At 34.0% G+C, this 21,333-nt stretch overlaps 1 long non-coding RNA gene across 1 annotated transcript in view; it reads left to right on the plus strand.

The window, feature by feature from the left end:
• LOC309641535 overlaps positions 1-21,102 on the plus strand; it is a 352,162-nt gene extending 331,060 nt beyond the window's left edge. Inside the window, exon 2 of the long non-coding RNA XR_014252674.1 lies at positions 20,789-21,102. This is a non-coding gene — a long non-coding RNA (uncharacterized lncRNA). The remainder of the gene's footprint in view (positions 1-20,788) is intronic.
• Positions 21,103-21,333: the final 231 nt, after the last annotated feature.

Below are 21,333 nucleotides of genomic sequence, written 5' to 3' on the forward strand. Positions count from 1 at the left end.
TTAACATAATTCCTATCAAAATTCCAGCTGCCTTTTTAAAAAAAGAAATTGACAAGCTGATCTTAAAATTCACATGGAAATTGAAAGAACCCAGCCAAACATTCTTGAAAATGAACCAAGTTCCTGGACTCACACTTTCTAATTTCAAAACTTACTACAAAGTTGCAGTAATTAAAACAGTGTGGTACTGACCTAAAGATAAATAGATCAATGGAATAGAATTTAGAGTCCAGAAATAAACTCTTCCATTTATGATGAATTGAGTTTTAACAATTACTGCAAGACATTTTAATGTAAAAAGAATAGTCTTTTCAACAAATGGTGTTGAAACTATTGAATATCCATATGCAAAAAAAGAAATTGGACTCCTACCTTACATCATATATAACAATGAACTAAAAATGGATCATAGACATATATGTAAGGGGTAAAAATATTTTAGAAAACCTTAGAGAAAAACATAGAAGTAATATTTATGACCTTGGGTTAACTAATGGTTTCTTAGATATGACCCTAAAAGCCCAAGTGAGAAAACAAGAACAGAATAATTGGACTTCAGCAGAATTAAATAATTCTGTGTTTTAAAGGTCACAAAAAAAAGTTAAAAAATAACCCACAGAATGAGAGAAATACTTGCAAAACAATGACATACCATTTCACACCCACTAGGAAGACTACAAAAAACAAAAAAATCCCAAAAAAACAGACAATAACAAAAGTTGGCAAGGATATGAAGAAATTGGAACTCTAATACATTGCTAGTGGGGTTGTAAAGTTGTGCAGTCACTTTGGAAAGTAGTCTAACAATTCCTCAAACTGTTAAAGATAGAGTTACCATGTGACCTGACAATTCCACTTCTAAGTATATATTCAAATGAAATGAAAGCATGTATCTATCCAAAAACTAGTACATAAATGTTCATAGTGACAATTCACAATAGCAAAACGTAGAAACAAATTTTCACCAACAGTGAATGAATAAACAAATTGTAGAATATCCGTACAGCGGACTATTCATTGGCAATAAAAAGGAATGAAAGACTGAATGACGTGGATGAAACTTGAAGATATTATACAAAGTGTAAGTGAAAGAAGACAGTCACATATTATATGATTCTATTTATATAAAATGTCTAGAATGAACAAATTCATAGAGATAGAAAGTAGGTTAATAGTTGCCTGGAGCTTGGCAATTGGGGAGATAGGGAATGACTGCTAATAAGTATGAAGTTTCTTTTGTGGGTGATAACATGTTCTAAAATTAGATTGTCATAATGATTGCACAACTCTAGGAATATGCTTTTAAAAAGCCATTGAATTGTACACTTTAAATGGGTAAATTTAATGGTATGGTATTTTTTTTTTTAAGATTTATTATTTATTTATTTAATTTATTTTTGGCAGCATTGGGTCTTAGTTGTGGCATGCCAGATCTTCCTTGAGGCGTGCAGGATCTTTCGTTGCAGTGCACGGGCTTCTCTCCAGTTGTGGTGTGAGGGTTTTCTCTCTCTAGTGTGGTGCGTGGGCTCCAGGGCGCATGGGCTCTGTAGTTTGTGGCACACAGGCTCTCTAGTTGAAGCGCACAAGCTTAGTAGTTGTGGTGCACAGGCTTAGTTGCCCCACAGCATGTGGGATCTTAGTTCCCTGACCAGGGATCGAACCTGCGTCACCCGCCTTGTAAGCCTGAATCTCTACCACTGGACCACCAGGGACAAACATTGGATAAATTGAATAGGATCCTTAAGGGAAATATAAATAAAATGCTAATGGGGAAAAGGTGCAACCAGATATTTTCATTGAGGGAATCATGCTTCCCTGGATCTTGTAATATTCTTGTAAGACTGATAAATATTAATATTCAAAGAAGGAAGGTAAAAATATTTCATAAGGGTGGGGGGAGTAGAATGGCAAGATTTTGGATTGCTTATAGAAGGTGAGTAGTCTGATTTGGCAGATATGTTGAATATGAGGAAGATACTCATTACAGAATGAAGTATGGAAAAATGGTTTAAAAACCACAGGGTGGAAAGACTAGACTCCTAGAGAAAGGAATATATTCCTTAGTTCAGGAAGTTACAAGAATAACCTAGATGCAAAGCAAGAGCTGCAGGCATCCATTTTCTTTTAATCTCTAAATCCCTTAGATTAAGAAGACAGGAAAAGGCAAGAGTACCAAGAAATTGTGGGTCTTTAATATCATAAATCACTGTCATCAGTTGATCTTCTGAGAGAGTAGGACTTATCCACTAGTGATCTGAAGAAAAGACTGGAGGAAAGAACATGAAAGAAAAGTAATTGCCCAGTTTGGGGAGACAAGGATCACCCTTCCTACAGCAAAACAAAAGTCATTTATGTAGCAGACACATTTGTGATGCAAAGGATGGTTGTCCTATGTTGTAAACAGAATCTGAGGTCTAAGTTCATCATATAGTACTTATGTGTCCACAGTCAAGTCATTTAACCTTGTAAGCAACCATTATTACACATGCAAAATTTTATAATATCAACTACTCTATGTTTTTCAGAGGCTTAACAGTTTAACACAATGCCACGCTCCTACTACAATTAATAATAATCACACATATTTCCAACTGCCCTTGGCAAGATCATCATGTCCAGTCACCCTACACAAAAGATGCCACAATACAGGCTGCAGGAGAACAATCATGAGAAGGCTATTATCAGAAATGATTATCCAGCTTTTTCTAATGGCCAGTATCTCCAAAAGTCTCCTTTAAGTAGGAAATGTAAATGTAACTCTATTAAAATTCTGAGAAAGATATGTAGATTCACTTTCACCACTTTTGGTAAAATGGTACTGAGGTCCTAGTTTATGCAATAATAAATGAGAAAAAAAGAAAGAGTGTGCTAATTGGATAAAAAAAAAAAATCCACCCTTTTTTAGTTGCTATGATTTTTTACCAAGAAAATCTAAGAGAATCAATAGATAAATAAGTAAATCTAGCAAATAAATTTGGCATAAATAGAAAACACATATCAATATCTTCCATATACTGTCAATAAATATATATGAACTATAAGAGAAAAAAATAACATTCACAAAAGCAATGAAACTTATATCTAGGAATAATTCTAAAAATATATTTTTCTAAAAATATATTTTCCTTGATAAAATAAAAGATTATAAAGAGAAATTAAAGAAAATCTAAATATATGAAGAGATATGTCAAGTCTATGGATGGAAAGGTAAAATTTTCTAGAGATATCAAATTTTTTTCAAGTTAATCCATAAGTGTAATGTAACACCAATCAAAATCTCTATAGCTGTTTCATGAAATTTTATAAGCCAATTCATAATACCAAAGAGCAAAAATAAAGAATAAGAAGGAAGAGTTTCAATAATAATAGGGTGAAGGGACTTATTCACTAGTAGCTAAAACATTTTAAGGCCTTAAAACTCAAGACATTATGCTATTTAATCTGGGATAGATGAACAGAGCAGTAGAACTTTAAAAAGAGCCTAGATTTTTCACTTATGTAATCTAGATATATGATGGAGATGGCAGAGGAGAAAACACCAGTTATTCAATAAATAGTTCTGGATCAATGATTATCTGCACCACATACTATACAGGAAAAATGGATTTTATTTGTAAAAGTGAATAGCAAAATTTTAAATTTCTAGAATAACCTAGAAGAATATCTTTTTCAACTGGTAATATACAAGGATTTTTGAAACAAGACTCAGAAACCATAGTCGTGAAAGAAAATATTGATATATATATGGCTATATTAAAAAAAAAATAGTAACAATAAGAAAAGTGATGTTAATGCACCATGAACATACATATAGCCTGGGAGAAGATATTTGCACATCATATGATCAACAAAGGAATAATATTCAAAATATATAAAGCATTTCTGTAAGTCAAAAGCAAAAGACAATACGATCAAAAAAGAGGCAAAGGATTTAAAGAACATATTACAGATAAGGTTGTCTTCCCTTGAAATTAGAGAAATGTGAATTTAAAAGTACAATGTTATACTCAATGGCTTGGAAAAAAACAAAGATCATATGGGGAGAATGTGAAAAAACGCAGATTTATATCCCAGAAAATAGATAGGTAAATAGTCATATTAGTAAGAAATTTGACAATATGCAGGAAAACCAGAGTATACACTTAAATCTAGTAACTCCACTCCTAAAAACATTCAGTGCAACATTTCTACAAGGAAATACAAACAAGACAATTCATTGCAACATTGTACACAAAGGTCAAAACTGGGAACAGCTACCCTTCAATAGGAAAATGAATAGGTAAACTGTGGTGAATGCTTGTGATTGAATATCACAAAGCCATTAAACTGAAAAAAATTAGAACTGTGCATATCCACATGGATAAATTTCACAAATAACAAAATTGAATGAAAACTCAATTTAATCTATAAAAAATGTATTTAGTATGATTCACTTCTTCTAAATTTGAGAACCTATAAATCGATAATATACATTATGGCTATACAAATACACAGTAAAGGTAGCAACACACATGGGGATGGTATATACAAAACTCAAGATGATGGGTGTGTCAAAGTAAGGAAGAAGGGCAAAATGGGATTGCAAAGAGATACATGTATCAATAGAATTTCCAAATACATCTGCAATGTTTTATCTCTTAAAAAGAAGATCTGGAGAAAATATGACAAATATTAAAATTTTACAAAGCTTAGTATTGGGATACCAGCATTTATTAAAATATTCTTTAAACTTTTTGGTGTTTTGAAGTTTTCTATAATAAAAATAAAAAAGAACTCAGGTGAACTTTGAGCCTTTGAGGTGAGGAGAAAAGCAGTAATAAGGATATACAAGGAATTTTAAAATACCAAGAAAGGAGGTTGCAATTTTTAAGACCAACTCCCTTCCAAAAAATAAAGCTTAAAATAATAAATTTAGGAATCTTTATACTTTCTTGCTTTGATCTCTAGTTCTAATCCAAATTTCTCAGTTTTATTATATTCTTCTTTCAGAATGTGATCCAAACTCTAGCATCTTTACTGAATTCTAGACGTCCGTACATTTGTTTTTAAATGGACAAAATCTGGTTTTATAAATATCAAATGTACCAGGCCTCCAACAACTGGAATGTGGTAATAACATGCCCCTTTACAGCTTATAGGGATTAACGTGTTGTTTTAAAGAGTTCAAATGTAGATTAAAAATATATAATATATTTGAGGTGGATAAGAAAGGATTCACCTTTGAAATACATTAGCTCAGACCATTGGGAAGATATTTCAGCCTCTGACTAAATGAAGATATACTGAACAAACTGGCTCAGTAGAAAAACATCACTGTAAGTGATAAGAAAAATGGGCTCTGGCACATGGAACTGGATGAAGAGAATGTATATTTATGCACTTGCCATGAGTCGTTTGTGTGAGACAGCTCTATGAATGCCATTTGAGATCAGCTTCAACTCTGAAGTTTTTAAATTATATATATATATATATATATATATATATACCATCTATGAATTAGAAAGGGAAACTATCAATTTTGATTATCTAAGCATAGTGCATACTATGTTGCTTAAAGTGTCTTATTACTTGGAGAGTCAATGAATGGAGTGAATGAAAAACAGAATCCAAATTTAATAAGAAGTAAATTAAGTTCAAAGAATACAATGAGTTGTAGGAAATAGTTGTGCTGCGTTGTCTCTAAAGATGGATTAAATTCAACAGAAAAAGGACAGGCAATACCAACGATGCCAAACCAGAAAGCTAACAAGACAAGAGGCATGTGCCAGGTACAATTAGCTCCCTGTCAGAGTTCATAGAATACACAGTGTTTTAATCCCAAAGTCTTTCTGAGCTCTGCTCTCAAGAAGGACTTTGGGGCAATCGAGATTCATAGGCAACAGACACCCTCAAGTGTAGAAACACAGGCATATTGACCTTAACTGCTTGTTTTGATGTAAAAGACTGGGTAAAACTATCAATGAAAGATGAATTGCCCCATATCTCCAGAAAACAACTCTTTAATTGTGCAGTAAAAGGGCTGGAGTGCGAGAATGACCGTGAGAAAATCAGAAATCTTTTCTACGTCTCCTCTTAGATTTATGCTTTGTCACCTACTGTGAAATAAATATAAAGCAATACAATCACTCTGAGTGGCATTATGGAGCTTAGTTTATAAGTGCATAGAAGGCTTTGAATAAATTCTCAACACAAAGGTAACATTACTTATTCATTTAGTGAATACTTTTTCAGCCTTTACAATGTGCCTGGTTCTTTTGTAAAAGCTCTAGAAAAGTGGCTTGCCTAATTCTTATTACAACCCTATTAGGTGGGTATTATAATCTTCACCTTAAAGAGGGGAAACTGAGGTGAAATATGTAACTTGCTCAAAGTCACACAGCTGAACAGGCAGTTTATCCAAATCCATGATCTTAACCACTACTATATATCTTCTAAATAAGAAACCTGATGCTTACAGTTGCACTCTGAGAGGACGTGCTATAAGGAAGGGTTTTGGAAAGAAATGAAATGGGAAGTGGGTAGAGATGTACTGGAGAGAAGAAAAACAAAAGATGGATATCATGGAGAAAAATGAAATGATTCTCCCTTCTGGAATTTTTGCAAGAGTTTTATTTGTAGTCCAGAATAATAAGTCTGGGAAGCAAGATACCCAACTGTCATCCCTAAAATGTTTGAACATAAGACTGAAAAATGAATGCAAGGACTTCAAAGAAGGAGAAAAAGAGGCAAAACTTGTTTATCATCTTCTGTCATGGTAATAATATCAAACAATCATAATAATGGGAATTTAGCGATGTGGGTAGAGGGCTTTATTAGATTCCATTCTTAACCACTGAATTAATGTTGTTAAAACATTTCATTTAATAACTCATTAAATAATAGCTCTGATTTAAAATGCTAGAAAGGCTGGTATTTGGAGTAAAAAACACTATTTCAGAAATCACACACTCTAAACAAACCAAACTATTCATAATATTCAGGATCTTTCAGAGCAGTTATAGGAAATACTAACTTCACTTAAACCCATATTAATCACACGTGCAATGAATTACTCTCTACTAGATGCTTCGAGGTTACTGAGGGAGTTAATAAATGTAGTTTTTGTTCAAAAAAAAGCTTACAGCATAGTATGTCAAAATTTTTGCATGAATAAAGTAGGGAACAATTCAAGAGTGAGTACAATGTAGTTTGGTATATATCGTACCCATAAAGCCTGCAGGTATTGGACACAACTAGAATGAATGAAACTGTTTCTTAAAGAAAATAACATGGTCATTGGAGGAAATACTGAATTTAAGTTAAAAAGGATGAGAAACAAGATAGAAAGAGTACATTTGAGTGATGATGATATAGAGTGTGGGCTCTAGAAGTTGACTTATTTGGTTCTAACACTATATACATGAACTTGAGCAAGTAATTTAACTTTTTTCTTGTCTTTCAAACAGAGATAATAATAGCAACTGTTTCAAAAGATTTACATAAGATTTAAAAGAGGCCAACTTAATACTGAGAATCAAGAACAGTGACAGCAAGAAGGGTATTAAAAAATGTTAGCTGTTAATATTATTATTAAAACTTACAGAAGAATAAATATGAAAGAAAATTACAAGATGGGTTTATAAGTTATTACCATTTTGATTCATGATCATTAATTTCACGAACTTCAGTAAATTCATGATCATACAATGGAAACTGCATATAGCTAGAAGAAATACAGTGAGCTTAACAAAGATTAACCTAAAAAAAAAAAATCAAATGAGCAATCCAAGGTCCATTCATGCACTTTCCTTCCTTTCCACTCCAGTTCTTTTTATGCACATGAGCTGAGAATCTCAGTACAAGGGAAGGAAGAAAGGGGGAGGAGAAATAGTAAGTCTAAATAGATAGTAAACTTGAACAGTGCTGAAATAGAATATCCAAACAACTGTCAGATGTATAAGAAGACCGTTTTATTAACCAGATGCTACCAGGCCCAAGCAAACACAGAAGAGCATCCCCAGCACGACACTTTGCTTTGCTTTGACAGGTCTGATTTATGAAGCAGATGATTTGTTATTTATTGATCAGAGACTGATTCTACTCACAGAGTTAAGAAGAAGCTTGATAAAAGGCAAGCATGCATCTCATTTGGTTATGAGCAAAAATACTGTCTATTGGCTTGCTGTGTCAACTGACTTTGATGCTACAAAATCCAGATGTTCAACATGTGCAAACTTCAGAAACAAAACAAAACAAAACAAAACAAAATGGGCCTCTCCTGCCACAAAAGAGAGAAAAATATTCAAAACATGTCCCATAGAAAAAAGAACTCATCAGGACCAAAGAATATAGACTGAAATACATTTTTAATAGAAAATAAGGAAGATTCACTGAATTGTTTTTCATTATTTCATTTATTTAATGATTATTTATTGAGGGCTCTCTATGTTTAACGCATTGTGGGAAGCACTGTCTTGACACTTAAAATGTCCTATATACAAATTCAGAGTTCCAGGAAATTACTAGCTCACATAAATTTTTACCAAAATGCTCAAAGCAAGCCTGATACCTTTTCATCTTCTACAATATCAAAGCTTCTATTAAGTTAATTATTTTTCACTCTTGGTATCATAACACAGTTGCCATTTGTTCTTTCTTATTCAGGAAATTCCTTCAGCTTTGTTTTTCTCTCCAATCAGTCCAGCGGAAAGCTACGTATAACTGGGTTTTGAGATAAGACACATGATTACTTAGTCTGGAAGCATGGAACATTTTATATTCTAGTTTAGTGTATTTTAATTATGATGCTGAAGTTTGCACAACATTAGTTGTGCCACATGGTGATTTTGTATTTTTCCAAAAGCTATTAATGATCAAAAACACTAACCTCTACTTTGTCACTTGAGGATTTATGGATTTTTTTTCCCCCTTTCCTAAGCATGCTCTAAAAACAGGAAAGAGAAATATCTTATCATCTGAAGTTAGGTGTTCAATCTTTTTCATTTTTTTTTTCCAAAAATGTTTCTGGGAATGACCTCATCCAAGATGGAGTGGTAAATATGTCTGAGGGTAATTTAGTCTCTCAATTCATTTTGATTAGTATTAGAAAAACAGATTTTCTCTTCTGTCTCATAGTTGTCTCAGCAATAGATGGCATGAAGTTATCGCCCAGGTCTTTCAGTTTAACAAAACTAGTTAAACAAGCACTACATCATGGATAATACAGTCATTATCGTTGTAAGAGCACTAAGTTGTAAAGTTGATAGCAAGAATCTTAGGCAATTATAATGAGCTGCCACATTTGCAGTATTGTCACACAGAGACTTGCCTTCGAAAACAAAATTTCTTAGAAACCAGAAATTCACCAGTTTGTTTGTCTTGCTTATAAAGTACAGCAGAATATGGTGCAAAGTACATGGGCTATGGAATTAGACAAACTTGGATTTCATTCTCAGTTCTGCCTCTTAAAGTAGCATCCATTAACTTCTCTGAATCTTTTCTTTCTATTGGTCAATTTGGGATTGTGGTTCCTAGACCTAAGGTTTGTTGGATTGATATTGGGTTTAGATGATGTGTTTTAACAAGATAATCTTACAACATGGTTAGAACCATGCTGGCCTCTGGTAAATATTTAAAAGGAAAAATCTTAATTTCTTTTTCATTACTGACCTTATAAGTCTAAGAAGATTAAGTGGATAATTGAGAGTGTCAAAGAAAAGTCAAAACAATCAGAATTTTTTTTGGTGCCATATTAAACAGCATTTGTTTTTCTGAAGAAGAATATTGCCCTTCATTAGTCCACAATTTGATTGGATATAAAATCACCCAAAATTCAGAATTTGGTTATTGCGTCTCTGGAGGGTAAGCTAACTTACATCCAATTTATTTGAAAGTTAAATAAATGCCAAAAAAAGCTCTATACAATATTATTTGTTATTTTTGCACTTTGAAGTTAATTTGCTAGTAAATATAGAACACAAAAGATCACTTTATTAAAGATTTTTCTTTAGTTGTCCATATCCACTTATTCATTTATTCATTCAAAGCATTTATTGAGTACCTATTTTATGTCAGACAAAGCAAAACAACAATACTATCTTTTGAACATTGTGAAATATTGCTTAAATTGGATGGCATACCTGACCTCTTAATTTGAGTACATTCATTTAATATTGTAACTTGAGCATCAGGAGGGAATTACTACCCACTATGGGCAGGCACTCTACTGTTTGCTTTTCCTGTGGTATCTCATCTAATCTTTAAAATAACCTCATAAAGTCAGTGTTACTTTCCACATTTTACAGATGAGGAGTTGAAGTTAACGAAGTTAAGTTTTACAAGTTTAAGATGATACAATTAGTGGCAAAGCTGAGTTTGAACTCAGGTTAAGGCACTAAAGCCATATCTTTTTTCACCAGGCCTACTACTGTGAGAGAGAAGGCAGAAAGTGTTTGTAATACTTTTAGACAATAAGTGTCTAGAGTTTCAGAAATTTTAAACGTGAAATAAATTGGAGAAAGCTAAAAATGTCTTTATTCAGAAATTCTAATTCAGTAAAATATATTATTCTGTGCTCCATACTTCCAATTATACTTTTCTTATAAGTTATTATAGAAATAATCCCTGAACATATGGAGTTTAGTAGAGTACATCAGTTTAATTATCAAATGTTCACTGACTACTATCTGGACATTCAATAATACAACATTCAAATTTTGGTTATGTAAAAATGAGCAAAAAGATCTTTATTGTATAGAATCTGAAATTTTTCTGATATGTGGATTATTTGATCTGGGTGATCAACACATGGGAGTGAGTCACTGGTTAGAAAATTTGTGGCATTGTTTCACTTGCTTCTAGTGGCAAACGTATTTTCAGGAGAATATTTTCAAATTTGGAGTTGTTGAAGTTATTTGGAGTCATTCATTGCCAATATCAAGGGTGGCTGTATGTAGCATAGCATAGCACTAATATAGGTCCTACGGAGGATGCAAAAACAGTGTGAGGTATAGGCCCCAACTTCAATAAATTTACCGTCCAGATAAAATATAATTTTGAGGAAATACAGAAAAAATTTTATTTACACAGATAGATCTTTCACTTTTCAACCTATTTTTCACTTACCTTCTCATGTCACTTATCTTGTTCCTCTAATGTAATCATGTTACATAGCTATGTCTTTGACTACACTTTTCTCTCTTTGAAGGTAAAAGTCATAGAAGAATAAAAGATACAAAGTCACCCATCTTTGCATCCCCAATCTTCAACACAGTGTCTAGAATCTTATGAATTAATGAAGAACTTTATGGTTCTTAAATGGAATAACATCTGTGTGCATCTTCCTCTACCCATCACCTTATAATTAAAAAAAAAAAATAGAGGCCATGCTTAAAGTTCATTGTATTTCATTCTAAATTCCAAGTTCTGAAATAATTTACTATAGATATTAAGTGTTTAATAAGTATAATCTATCAATCATAGCTATCGAGAAGTCTCCTTTATATTAGTAGACTATGAAGAACACACAATTCCCATTTTTGCTTCCCTGTGTGACCTTGAATTAATCATCTGATATTAGTCTTTACATTCTAGTTTACTTTCCCCTGAGGAGTTAAGAAGTTCAAAGCTGAGAATTATCTAAGTTATTATTAATTTTTAAACTTTTTATAATTAAATAATGCCTTTAACCACAACCTGGGCATTACTCGTCTGATCCTAGCATCTGATAGACCCAGAATTCATGCCTAGGGAGAAAAAAATCAAAAAAGACAACTTAGTTTTAACTCAAATCTTGAACAATAGAAAACAGATGAGTATAAAAAAGTCAAAAAGCCCAGAAAGTTCCATTTGCCATGCCATAGTATTCTACTCCCAAAGAAAATGTCATGAAGTTAAGCATCACATTTATATTCCAGAGAATAATATTACCATACAAAAACTGATCCATTTTTTGAAGTATTTTTGAATTTGATCAAAGGTAAAATTTGAAAATAGCTTTTTACTAAGGAAAAGGACAGATTCTGCCTCCAGACTAAATACCCATTTTTTTAAAGAAAAAATTAGCAAATACTGAAGGACTAAATAACATTTTTTATGGCATAAATTAGCAACACTAGTAACTATTCTATAGAAGACTGGTGGAAAATCTTTCAAATTCTCAAGCTATTATTAAATATTACATTAAGTGAGAATCAAACTAATCTAAAACATGCATTAGATGTCAAATTAAACCAAAACAATGTCATTGCAAATTCAAAACATGGCCAGAATCACTATGGCTTAGAAAGCACAATAAACCGTCACGGGGGGAATTCTATACATAAAGCAGATCACCAAATCTAAAGAAATAATACAAACTACAGAGGCAGCTCTCTGACAGGTTTCTCCCATTTTAATGAAACAAGTTTCAGTGGAAAACTTAAAAGATTAAAAACTCACAACAAAATAACTCCCGTACATTTTTCTTAGGGCTGTCTCTACAGCCCCAGATGAAGTAGAGATTTGGCAGTTTTCCCGTAATGGGATCAGTGGAGACAGTCAACCTAAATGGAACACAAAAGAACCTGCATTTTTTATATTAGTTGTCTAGCTCAAACCATATATTGGCTAAATGTTCAGTTCATGTTGTAATAGGTAGACATATACAAATCCAACTATATTTGGCTCCAGAGTAATAATTTCCAGAAACAATACATCCAGCTTTAGCAACTCTCTGGCAATAAATTCCACCTCATTGTATTGGAGTTATGCTATTTTTCATGGTTTAAGAAAATCTATGGAATAGTTTCAGAAGGATACGTGTTAACTCTTTTCTAAATGTTTGGTATAATTCAGCTGTGAAGCCATCCGGTCCTGGACTTTTGTTTGTTGGGAGTTTTTAAATTACTGATTCAATTTCAGTACTGGGAATTGGTCTGTTCATATTTTCCATTTCTTCTTGGTTCAGTCTTGGGAGATTTCTAAAAATTTGTCCATTTCTTCTAGGTGGTCCATTTTGTTGGTGTATAGCTGCTCATAGTAGCCTCTTACGACCTTTGTATTGCTGTGGTGTCAGTTGTAACTTCTTCTTTTCCATTTCTGATTTTATTGATTTGGACCCTCTCTCTTTTTTTCTTGATGAGTCTGGCTAAAGGTTTATCAATTTTGTTTACCTTTTCAAAGAATCAGCTTTTAGTTTCATTGATCTTTTCTAATTTTTTGTAGTCTCCATTTCATTTATTTCTGCTCTGATCTTTATGATTCCTTTCATTCTACTAACTTTGGGTTTTGTTTGTTCTTCTTTCTCTAGTTGCTTTAGGCATAAGGTTAGGTTGTTTACTTGATATTTTTCTTGTTTCCTGAGGTAAGTTTGTATCGCTATAAAATTCCTTCTTAGAACTGCTTTTGCTGTGTCCCATAGGTTTTGGATTATTGTGTTTTCATTTTCATTTGTCTCTAGGTAATTTTTGATTTCCTCTTTGATTTCTTCAGTAATCCATTGGTTGTTTAGTAGCATGCTTTTTAGTCTCCACTTGTGTTTTTTGCATTTTTGTTGTCTTGTATTTGATATTTTAAATACATTTATTTATTTATTTTTATTTTTGGCTGCGTTGGGTCTTCGTTGCTGTGTGGGAGCTTTCTCTAATTGTGGCAAGCAGGGGCTACTCTTCATTGCGGTATGCGGGCTTCTCATTGCGGTGGCTTCTCCTGTTGCGGAGCACAGGCTCTAGGCACGTGGGCTTCAGTAGTTGTGGCATGCAAGCTCAGTAGTTGTGGCACGTGGGCTTAGTTGCTCCACAGCATGTGGGATCTTTCTGGACCAGGGATCGAACCCGTGTCCCCTGCATTGGCAGACGGATTCTTAACCACTGTGCCACCCTGGAAGTCCCTCTTGTAGTTGATTTCTAACTTCATAGCATTATGGTCAGAAAAATGCTTGATATGATTTCAGTTTTCTTAAATTTACTGAGGCTTGCTTTGTGGCCTAGCATGTGATCTATCCTGGAGAATGTTCCATGTACATTTGAAAAGAATGTGTATTCTGCTGCTTTCAGATGGAATGCTCTACAGATATCAAGTAAGGCCATCTGATCTAAACTGTCATTTAAAGCCTATGTTTCCTTATTTATTTTCTGTTTGGATGATCCACTTACTGATGTAAGTAGAGTGTTAAAACTCCCCTTATTATTGTGTTACTGTTGATTTCTCCTTTTATGTCTGTTAACATTTGCCTTATATATTGAGGTGCTCCTATTTTGGGTGCATATATATTTACAATTGTTATATCTTCTTCTTGGATTGACCCTTTGATCATTATGTAGTGTCCTTCCTTGTCTCTTGTAACAGTCTTTATTTTAAAGTCTATTTTGTCTGATATAAGTATTGTTACTCTGGCTTTCTTTTGATTTCTGTTTGCATGGAATAACTTTTTCAATCTCCTCACTTTCAGTCTGCATGTGTCTCTAGATCTGAAATGACTCTCTTGTAGGCCACAAATATATGGGTCCTGTTTTTTGTATCCATTCAGTCTATGTCTTTTGGTCAGAGCATTTAGTCCATTTACATTTAAGATAATTATTGATATACATGTTCCTATTGCCATTTTGTTAATCATTTTGGATTTATTTGTATAGGTCTTTTTTCCCTTTCATTTTTTGTTCTGTTCTCTTGTGATTTGATGACTACCTTTAGTGATATGGTGGGATTCCTTTTTCTTTTTTGTGTATATAGCTATTACAGACTTTTTGTTTGTGCTTACCATGAGGTTTTATACAGCAGTCTCTCTCTCTCCGTCTCTCTCTCTCTCTCTCTCTCTCTCTCTCTCTATATATATATATATATATATATATACACACATATATATGCTTGTTTTAAATTGCTGATTTCTTTATTTCAAATGCATTTTACATACCCTGTATTTGTACTCTTAACCCCTCACGATTACTGTTTTTGATATTATATTTTACATCTAATTATTTTGTGTATGTCTTAACTGCTTATTGTGGATACAGATGATTTTATTACTTTTGTCTTTTAATCTCCCTACTAGTTGTGACCCTTTGTTTTTTACCTAGGAAAGTTCCTTTAGCATTTGTTGTAAAGCTGGTTTGGTGGTGCTGAATTCTCTTACATTTTACTTGTCTATAAAGCTTTTGATTTCTCCATCAAATCTGAATGAGAGCCTTGCTGGGTAGAGTATTCTTGGCTGTAGGTTTTTCTCTTTCATCACTTTAAGTGTATCATGCCACTCCCTTCTGGCCTGCAGAGTTTCTGCTCAAAAATCAGCTGATAGCCTTATGGGAGTTCCCTTGAATGTTATTTGTAGCTTCTCCCTTGTTGCTTTTAATATTCTCTCTCTATCTTTATTTTTTGTCATTCTGATTACAATGTGCCGTGGTGTATTCCTCTGTGGATTAATCCTGTATGGGACTTTCTGCGCTTCCCAGACTTGAGTGACTGTTTCCTTCCCCAGGTTAGGGAAGTTTTCAGCTATTATCACTTCAAATATTTTTTCAGGCCCTTTCCCTCTCTCTTCTTCTTCTTTGATGCCTATAATGCAAATATTAGGACTCTTGATGTTGTCCCATAGGTCTCTTAAACAGTCCTCATTTCTTTTCATTCTTTTTTCTTTTTTCTGTTTAGTGGCAGTGATTTCCACTACTCTGTCTTCCAGCTTGCTGATCCATTCTCCTGCTTCATTTATTCTACTATTGATTACTTCTAGTGTATTTTTAGTTTGTTTTTGTAATTTTTTAATTCTGTTTGGTTGTTCTTTATATTTTCTAATTCTTTGTTAGAAACTTCTAATTTCTCACTCTGTGCATCCATTCTTTTCCTGAGTTTTTGATCATTTCTACGATAATTACTCTGATGTCTTTCTTGGGTAGATTGCCCATCTCCACATCACTTAGTTATTTTTCTGGGGTTTTATCTAGTTTCTTCATCTGAAACATATTCCTCTGTCACCTCATTTTGTCTAAATTGCTATTTGTATTTTTATGTATGTGGTAGGTTAGTTGTGTTTCTTGAACTTGGAGAAATAGTCCTCTTTAGGAGATGTCCTATACGTCCCAGCAGTGTATTCCCCTCTCATCACCCAAGGACCAGGAGCCAGCTGTTCCCAGGTATACCCATTGATGGGTGGAGCTGGGTCTTGGCCCTCTGGTGAGTAGGACTGTGTCTAAGGGCATGTGTAGAGGTGACAATGTGCTCAGGAAGTCTTTAGGGAACCTGTCTGCTCATGGATGGGGCTGTGTCCTCATCCAGTTTGTAGTTTGACCTGAGGCATCCCAGCCCTGTAGGCTACAAGCTCTTGGGTAGGGCCAGGTGTTGGTGCCAAGATGCTAGCCTCCAGGAGAGATCACACAGAAGAATACTACCCAGTATGTCCATCACCAGAGTCTATGTCCCCAGGGTGAGCCACAGCCATCCCCTGCCTCCACAGGAGACTCTCCAAGACCAGCAGGTAGGTCTGCCTCAGGCTCCTATCAAACTATGCTTTTGTCCTTGGTGCATGTGAGATTTTGTGTGCAACCCCTAAGGGTGAAGTCTCTATTTCCCCCAATCCTGTGGGGTCCCTGTAATGAAACCCCGTTGGCCTACAAATCCAAATGCTCTAAGGGCTCCTCTTCCCACTGATGGATGGACACCCAGGCTGGGTGCCATGACATAGGGCTCGGAACTCTCACTTCTTTGGGAGAACCTCTGTAATACAATTATTATCCAGTTTGTGGTTTGCCCATCTAGGGTGTTCTGGGATTTGATTATATCGCAAGTCCATCCCTTCTACCCACCTCTTTGTGTTTCTTTCTTTATATCTTTAGTCGTAGAAGATTTTTTCTGTAGGTGCCAATCTTTTTTCATATATAGTTGTTCTGCAGTTAGTTGTGATTTTGGTGTGCTCCTGAGAAGACGTGAGCTTAGGGTCCTTATACTCTGCCATCTTGGCTGCTATCCCAATTATGAATGTTCTTGATGAAGCTTTGTTTGCAGCTTTGTTTTTTTAAACTGGAATATCACTGTTCAGCATGCTCCTTGCTCTGCGCAACCGTGAGCACTTGAGCCTGCTGCCAAAAAATGTAGCTGGTCAACAAAGAAACTGCTGAATGCCACTACTTAAAATCCCTGGAGCCTGAGAACAACATTAAATAGCTTTCTGTGTCACTGAAAAACATTCATCCCCGTCATCATCCAGGCTGATATCCCAGAACAAACATCCTCCCAATATGTTTCAGTCACATTAGCCATTTAAAGGATATTTTGTACAGATTCCTCTGACTTCATTGCTTCCACCATTTTCTTCCCCTGGCTGAAGTCTATTCTTACACCTTAAAAAGAAATAAAAACATCACTTCTATTGACAAGATAAGGTCACAATGGGCAGCTCCACAGAACACAAATAAATTGCAGAGAAAAGAGCATTTCTGAATTCATTCTGTGAGGCCACCATCACCCTGATACCAAAAGCAGACCAAAATATCACAAGAAAAGAAAATTACAGGCCAATATCACTGATGAACATCGATGCAAAAATCCTCAACAAAATGCTAGTAAACCAATTCCAACAATACATTAAAAGGATCATACACCATTATCATGTGGGATTCATTCCAGGGATGCAAGGATTTTTCAATATCTGCTAATCAATCAATGTGATACACCACATTAACAAGTTGAAGAATAAAAACCATATGGTCAACTCAATAGATGTACAAAAAGGTTTTGATAAAATTCAACACTCATTTATGATAAAAACTCTCCAGAACATGGGCATAGAAGGAACATACCTCAACATAATAAAGGCCATATATGACAAACCCACAGCTAACATCATACTCAACAGTGAAAAGCTGAAAGCATTTCCGCTAAGATCAGGAACAAGACAAGGAGTCCCACTCTTGCCACTTTTATTCAACATAGTTTTGGAAGTCCTAGCCAAAGCAATCTGAGAACAAAAAGACATTAAAGGAATCCAAATTGGAAAAGAAGTAAAACTGTCAGTGTTTGCAGATGACATGATACTATACATAGAAAATCTTAAGGACACACACCACTATAGCTCATCAATGAATGTGGTAATGTTGCTGGATAAAAAATTAATATACAGAAATTTGTTACATTTCTACACACTAACAACAAAATATCAGAAAGAGAAATTAAGAAAACAATACCATTTACCATCACATCAAAAAGAATAAAATACCTAGGAATAAACTTACCTAAGGGGACAAAAGACCTGTACTCCAAAAACTATAAGACGCTGATGAAAGAGATTGAAGATGACACAAACAGATGGAAAGGTATACTTTGTTCTTGGATTGGAAGAATCAGTATTATTAAAATAAGCATACAACCCAAAGCAATCTACAGATTCAATGCAATCCCAATTAAATTACCAATGGCATTTTTCAGAGAACTAGAACAAAATTTTTTTTTAATTTGTATGGAAATACAAAAAAAAACAGAATAGCCAAAGCTATCTTGAGAAAGAAGAAAGGAGCTGGAGGAATTAGGCTCCCTGACTTCGGACCATACTACAAAGCTAGAGTAATCAAAACAGTGTGGTACTGATGCAAAAACAGAAATATAGATCAATGGAACAGGATAGAAAGCCCAGAAATAAACCCATCCACTTATGGTCAACCAATCCACAACAAAGGAGACAAGAATATAAAATAGAGAAAAGACAGTCTCTTCAGTAACTGTGCTAGGAAAACTGGACAGCTATATGTAAAACAATGAGATTAGAACATTCTCTAACATCATATACAAAAATAAAGTCAAAATGGATTAAAGACCTAAATGTAAGAGCAGATATTATAAAACTCCTAGAGGAAAACATAGGTATAACACTGTTTGACATAAATTGCAGCAATATATTTTTGGATCCATCTCCTAGAGTAGTGGAAATAAAAACAAAAATAAACAAATGGGACTTAATTAAACTTAAGAGATTTGCACAGCAAAGGAAACCATAAACAAAACAAAAAGACAACTATTGAATGGGAGAAAATATTTGCAAATGATGCAACTGTCAAGGGATTAATTTCCAAAATATACAAACAGCTCATATGGCTTAATATCAACAAAACAAGCAACCCAATTAAAAAATGGGCAGAAAAACCTAAGTAGACATTTCTCCAAAGAAGACACACACATGGCTAATAGCCACATGAAAAGGTGCTTAATATTGTTAATGTAATTGAGAAATGCAAATCAAAACTATAGTAAGGTATCACATCATACCAGTCAGAATGACCATCATTAACAAGTCTACAAATAATAAATGCTGGAGAGGGTGTGGAGAAAAGGGAATCCTCCTACACTGCTGGTGGGAATATAAATTGGTATAGCCACTATGGAGAACAGTATGGACGTTCCTTAAAAAACTAATAGAGTTACCAAACGATCCTGCAATCCCACTCCTGAGATATATCTAGAGAAAACACTAATTTGAAAAGATACATGCACCCCAATGTTTATAGCAGCACTATTTACAATAGCCAAGACATGGAAGCAACCTAAATGTCCATTGACAGATGAATGGATAAAGAAGATGTGGTGTATACATACAGGGGAATATTCTCAGATATAAAAAAGAATGAAATATTGCCATTTGTAGCAACATGGATGGGCTTGAGATTATCATACTAAATAAAGTCAGACAGAGAAAGACAAATATTGTATCACTTATATGTGGAATCTAAAAAAAATTATACAAATGAACTAATTTACAAAAAAGAAATAGACTCACAGACATAGAAAACAAATTTATGGTTACCAAAGGGGATAGCAGGGGGTGGGGGACACAAATTAGGAGTTTGGGATTAACATATACACACTACTACATATAAAATCAACAATAAGGACCTACTGTATAGCACAGGGACCTATAGTCAATGTCATGCAATAATGTGTAATGGAAAAGAATCTTAAAAAAAAAAAATATATATATATATATATATAAAACTGAATCACTTTGCTGTACACCTGAAACTAACATAGCATTGTAACTTAACTACATTTCAATTAAAAATGGTTAAAAATAAATAAATAAAATGTACAAAAAGGAAAATTTATGAAAGATATTAAAACAGTTTTGTTATGCTGAAAATTATACTCTATTATACCTAATTCATTGATTAGTTCATTATAAAACAGTTATAATAAAACAGCTCTAGGGTATCTAGAGAGAGAGAGATTTTGCTATGTGAAATTATCAATAGTAAAATAAAAATTAGTGTTTTCTCTATCACCTATTTGATCATAAGAGAAAAAGTATTTCAAATCTAAAAACATTAAACATAATTTCAATCTTTTTATTTAAAATGTTAATTTTTTTTGTTTAAAAAGCAAATTATTTTTGCTGCTAAACTAATGATTTAAATATTTCAGGAACTTGACTTTTAAAAACATAACCTACACTAAGTTATTACTCTTTTTAAAACTTTCCAAGGATCACATAATTTTATATTTTTATTAAGAAATATTAAATTTCACAATGTCTAAGAAAGTCAGTTATTTTGCCTATAAGGCAAGAGAGGGATGCAGAAAAATATATAAATGTCGTTTTCCTGAATTTATATTACCAGCTCATCAATCTGGTATTGCTAGGTAGAATCACATGTATACAACTGATCATGGACAGTGCCGAGTGACTTAATGGCTTGCTAGCAATGAACTGAATCCCAATTTGTTAATTCTATCCTTGAAAAATATATTTTTTTCCAGAATTTTTTTTTTCATTTCTTGTATGATTTTTAATCTCGAAGTGTCCATTATAGACATAGCTTTGTTAGTCAGTTGGGTAGATGTGAACCCTGTTAAGAAGCAAAAGAGGGCTTCCCTGGTGGCGCAGTGGTTGAGAATCTGCCTGCCAATGCAGGGGACACGGGTTCGAGCCCTGGTCTGGGAAGATCCCACATGCCACGGAGCAACTAGGCCCGTGAGCCACAACTACTGAGCCTGCGCGTCTGGAGCCTGTGCTCCGCAACAAGAGAGGCCACGATAGTGAGAGGCCCGCTCACCGTGATGAAGAGTGGCCCCCGCTTGCCGCAACTGGAGAAAGCCCTAGCACAGAAACGAAGACCCAACATAGCAATCAATCAATAAATAAATCTTTAAAAAAAAAAAAAAGAAGCAAAAGACTGCAAACAGACTGTTTTACTCTGACTAATTAGGTGGCAGGTAACTAATTTAATTGAATTAGGAAGAATTAGGGAATATATTTAGTAAAATGGAATGCCCAAAAGGAGAGATGGCTAAATATATAAATGATAGGCTTAGGCTATGTCTTAGGCTCATCTGCTCCCTAAAATGAAATTAACTTGGTCTTAAATCATTTATATCATCCTCATCATGTATGATTGACTAAGA

The sequence above is a fragment of the Balaenoptera physalus genome (genome assembly GCF_965194825.1).
Source record: "Balaenoptera physalus genome assembly, chromosome: 1".
Classification (NCBI taxonomy): Eukaryota; Metazoa; Chordata; class Mammalia; order Artiodactyla; family Balaenopteridae; genus Balaenoptera; species Balaenoptera physalus.